The 4,936-nt window shown below is 36.3% G+C and overlaps 2 long non-coding RNA genes across 2 annotated transcripts; one reads left to right on the forward strand and one right to left on the reverse strand.

Moving 5' to 3' along the window:
• The first annotated feature begins 1,341 nt into the window (after positions 1-1,341).
• On the forward strand, positions 1,342-2,930 carry LOC141282408 (uncharacterized). Its single transcript, XR_012337044.1, has 3 exons — positions 1,342-1,851; positions 2,282-2,339; positions 2,742-2,930. It is a non-coding gene; the product is annotated as an uncharacterized lncRNA (long non-coding RNA).
• Positions 2,931-3,232: 302 nt separating this feature from the next.
• On the reverse strand, positions 3,233-4,680 carry LOC135788760 (uncharacterized). Its single transcript, XR_010547450.2, has 3 exons — positions 4,097-4,680; positions 3,463-3,556; positions 3,233-3,364 (listed from the first exon to the last, which is right to left on the reverse strand). It is a non-coding gene; the product is annotated as an uncharacterized lncRNA (long non-coding RNA).
• Between the last annotated feature and the right edge of the window lie 256 nt (positions 4,681-4,936).

Raw genomic sequence — 4,936 nt, forward strand, 5'->3', positions numbered from 1 at the left:
ACAGCTTCCTGCCACACAGAGATGAATGAGGCCAGTATGTCTCTCTGGCTCCACTCAGATAGACAGAGGTAAGTCAAAAGAGGAGTGCAGAGGACTTCATGGACAACACCTGGCAGGAGTGTGGTGTCGGTCTGACCCAAATGTGGTTAGCCTCAAAGGATAGATAGATAGATAGATAGATAGATAGATAGATAGAGAGAGAGATAGATAGATAGATAGATAGATAGATAGATAGATAGATAGATAGATAGATAGATAGATAGATAGATAGATAGATAGATAGATAGATAGATCAAGACTATGGGCCTCTATTTTAACGATCTAAGCGCATTGTCCAGAGCACACAGCGCAACGTCTAAATGGGCGTGCCGAATCCACTTCTGCTGATTTAATGACGGGAAAAATGGTTTGTGCGCCAAGCGCATGGTCGAAAAGGGTTGGTCCTTTTTTTTAATGAGTAATGGGAGTATTTTGGGCGTAACGTGCAATAAACCAATGAGAGTCTCAGCTCTCATCCCATTTAAAAGCAAGTTGTGCTGGCGCTATATCTAATCCCTATTTAGATGACGGACTTTGTAAACCGAAAAACTTAGCGGAGGAAGAAGATCCCCAGTTTAAGATTAACATTAAATAATTGTGTTGTTTTTCATGTGCATTGAAATTTTTATTTTTTATTAAAACCTTTAAAACCCGTTTTCTTTTAGTCATGGAAGTAAAAAAGCAGGCTTTTAACTCTTTCCCCGCCATTGACGAGATATCTCGTCAATTAAGAGAAAACGCTTCCCCGCCAATGACGAGATTTTCCGTCTTTCCGCAATACCGCTATTATCCACCCGGAAGTATTGCCCTATGGCAAGCGGCTGCATGTCCGTGTCTGTTTTAAAGATCGCTCTGAATGGGATCTCTATGAAAAGTCTGTCACAAAAATGGAATTATCTCTGGTTTTTGCTCAAAATGTGGTGTTTTTGCAGAAACCTACCCATATTCAAATGCTGATTGCAAAAGAACCACTGAAGGTAGGATGAAACGTTTTTTTTTGTTTGAAAGCAGAGGGTCTGTTCTTTCATTTGGTATATTGTATGTTTATATATTTAAAGAAGAACATTTTCTGGAAGGCATTAAACTTTGGTGAAAATCATGAAAAACGCTGGCGCTGGCTGGCGGTGAAAGAGTTAATTGCTTTAAATGTATGGCTATCCAATATCATCAAAAAAAATGTACAAGTATGTAAGAAAAGGTTTGTACTCTAAAAATACTTTATTTGTAACAAACAGGAGATAAAGAATTTACAAACGGCTCTCTGCACGTTTCAGCACTTGGACAGTGTCAGTTTTTTTAAAGAGCACCAATTATGCTAATAAATGAGCACGTTAGCACGTTATTGTAATATCCCATAGTACATACATGTTATTAAAACTTGAACTAATGCACTGTGAGTCTTATAAATTGCTTACATACCTCACCGATTTCCCACTGTCTGGAAAACGCTCGGTTTAGTTCCTGTCTCCGCCTCCCAAAATGTCTAGTGTATTCGGATTGGTCAGATGACTACTCAACTGTTATTGGTCAACTGGGTTCGGCGTGTGTTTGAAAGGTTACGCCCCTGACTACGCGTGGGTTTTCCGGTTCTGACTGAGAGTCACAGGCAACGTAAACAAGCGCTATATTTCTCTATAAACGATGGTGTCTGTACTGCCTTACCACTTCAAGCTCGATCCAGAGAGTTCAGACGGCGTTACGATATAAACGATCTCCGTCAATTAACGCGATTGGATTTAACTTTTTTAGGTGTCCTTAGCTCTGCCAGAATGCTAAACGAAGACGAAAATGTGTTGCAAAGACATCCAAAAGGTAATTATAACGTACTACATTACTTTGCAAACTATATGGAAACACCAAATGTAGCACATAGAAAGTATTTTTTGAAATGATTATAAAACTATTTCACTTATTAACATTATTTACTATAGTAAACTTTATTAAAAAAGCCTGCTTACATACTATATTACTGTGCAAACTATATGGAAACACCAAATGTAGCACATAGAAAGTATTTGTTGAAATGATTATAAAACTATTTCATTTGTTAACATTATTTTACTATAGTAAACTGTATTATAAAAGACTGTTTACATACTATATCACTGTGCAAACTATATGGAAACACCAAATGTAGCACAAAGAAAGTATTAATTGAAATGAATGTTCTACATTATTTCACTATGGGAAACTTTATTATGAAAAACTGCTTACTTATAAGTGCTATGTTTTTACTTATTAGGTTTTAAGGAGAATGCAACAGGTTCCAGGGCCTCTTACCTGCGTGATTCATCATCCAGGTTTTGCACAAATTGTCTAAATCCCTACACACAGAACATTTATTGTACCGACTATAAGCCTTTGAGGTGCAGGACTAGATTAAGTTTTATTACATTTTTAAACCAATAACACTAAAGTATCATTATAGTAACAAAATACCCAAAAGAACAAAAGATGTAACTTTAAAGAAAATATAATAGTCAGTCAAAAGTTTTATTTATTTATTACAAATATATATTTAAATGTTAAACAATATACAAATAAACATACTTTAGTAACCATATTGTGCTCTTGTTTCAAAAAATTTTCAATTCATTTCTTACAGCTATCTATTCAGATAAATGGCATATCAAAGCTTTGTCAGCTGGTGCTATTTAAGACGACACTATAAGGTTATCATCCTGTCGTGTGTTGTTCTCCAGATACGCTTGGAGCTTCCTGATCAGATCGGTCACAATTTTGGCTTTCGATGACCCCTGCACTGAAGATGGCATGCAATCACGTCCTCCTTTGAAGGTCTCTCAAACTGTGATGCCAGGTCCATTGGAATCAGGGTTTCCTTCAGCTTATCTTCAAATACCTCATCAAACACAAGCCTGATCACATCATCCACATAACTGTAGAAATATTGCAGTCAATAAATATTTTGTTTTGATCATTTATTTCCCTGCTTCATACATTAAGTTTTTAATTATGAATGTATTTGAAATAAAACATTACTGCTTACGGTATGTCACTTGTGTGTTTTGGGAACATAGCCTTGTACTTTCCCTCCTGCTTTTGTTACGGCTTGGTGACATTGTAATGGATGGCTGCAAGATACACATACCTGTAAAATATAAACAAGCAATTAATTTATTGTAAAAGTAAATACTACTTTATTTAACAAAGTTACTAAAATACTAATATACCTGCACAGCATTCCAATAAATGAGAAAATCAAAAAATTTTTGCTGCAAATCTGAAATCTCAGGCTACGGACGGCAAAGGCATCCACTGATGATGGTGATGGAAACATTGTGAAACGATGCTACTGCCTGGGTTCCTATGATTATGCAGAGAAAAAAAACTTTGTCATCATCAGTTATACATCTAAGACTGGTAGTGGTTTCACTAGCTAAATACATCATGTGTGTTACACACCTTTGCTCCTCATATGCCAGTCTGACTCCTTGTACTGTGTGTTATGATGTTGCATGTTTGCATACAGTGTAGAAGGATGTGTCCAGCTGCGAATCTAAGATATAGACAAATAAAACAAACATGTATTCAGTCAAAAAGACATATTATAACAATAGAGTACCATGACTGTAAATCGTTAGACTATTCATTAAAACGTTAATGTATTACATATTCCATGGCCCAACATTAGCAACACACATTACGTGTTTACTTCGTTTCAAAATCTAAGAAAGCTTCAAGTAAATACAACAGTAAAATACATATAACTTTAAACAAATCATCTGTACTTAGAGTTTCTTGAGTTTGATCATGAGAACAAATTTTACTGGTAACAGTTTAGCTGGCATTTGTATTTGTATTTAGCTTAGCAACTTAGCAAGTTTGTAAACATGTCTAAACCAACATCGATAAAAAAAACGATAGTCTGCATAATTCAACATACACGTGTGTAAATATGGTAGGCCTACGTTGTTTATGAAATACAGTATTACAACACAAGACAATTAGCTTGCAAGCTTAGCTCTACACGCACATTATGTTAATCTCCGGTTACGTAACGTACAGTAAAAGGCAAATAATAAACGTGAATACTTACAGCCTGTGATCCAGAAGTGCACAGTAATCCAACTTTCAAGAGGAGACCTCGCGCAAATCCAGCTTTGGTTCATGAGAAGCAGTTATTGTGAAAACTCCGTGAACAACTTCTGACTGGATTTTTCCGGAACCGTATTAAACATGATGTCCTCTGTGTAAGTCCATAAAGTGCTATTTTGCCCTCGCATCTAAAGAGACAGCGTCTACTCGAGAGATTTAATCGCTTAAACAATGAAACAAGAGTTTGCAAACAGAGTAAAAGCAGGGACTCCCAACCTCCGCCATTTTAGCTCTCTTCTGACTCGGCGCTCCCCACCCTCGTCTTTGAGGGCGTACCCAAGCAAAGCAGAGAGGGCTGAACTATGATAATGTTGGTCTTATCTACGTCACTAATCCCAGGAAGTAAACTGTTGCCTACAATCCGAGTGTTTTTTGTAGTCCTCGAACGTTAGAGACGATAACTCGCGTCATCGTTTTCTTTGAGGTATGTACTTTTTGAATATCGTTAGCATGTACTAATGCACACTTACACACAAAAGGATGTTTAAAAACGTGTATCCCATAATAGGTGCTCTTTAAGCATTACTTAAAAATGTTTCTCATCTCACCATATCCACAGGTACAGAGTCATCATATACAATAAATCCGTGAGGTAGCATTTAAAAAAAAACATTTAAAAACAGATGCATTTGTTTAAAGCAAAGCATTTATTTACTTACCAGGCTACAGGTGAAGCAGCTCTTTGCGCCGTCTAACATCTCATAATTAGTCCTCATTTATGTCCAAGAGACTCAATAATAATCTTTTACATTCAATCCTTTAATCTTTCATATTTAACAGC

This window comes from Paramisgurnus dabryanus, chromosome 7, assembly GCF_030506205.2.
Source record: "Paramisgurnus dabryanus chromosome 7, PD_genome_1.1, whole genome shotgun sequence".
In the NCBI taxonomy this organism is placed as follows: domain Eukaryota; kingdom Metazoa; phylum Chordata; class Actinopteri; order Cypriniformes; family Cobitidae; genus Paramisgurnus; species Paramisgurnus dabryanus.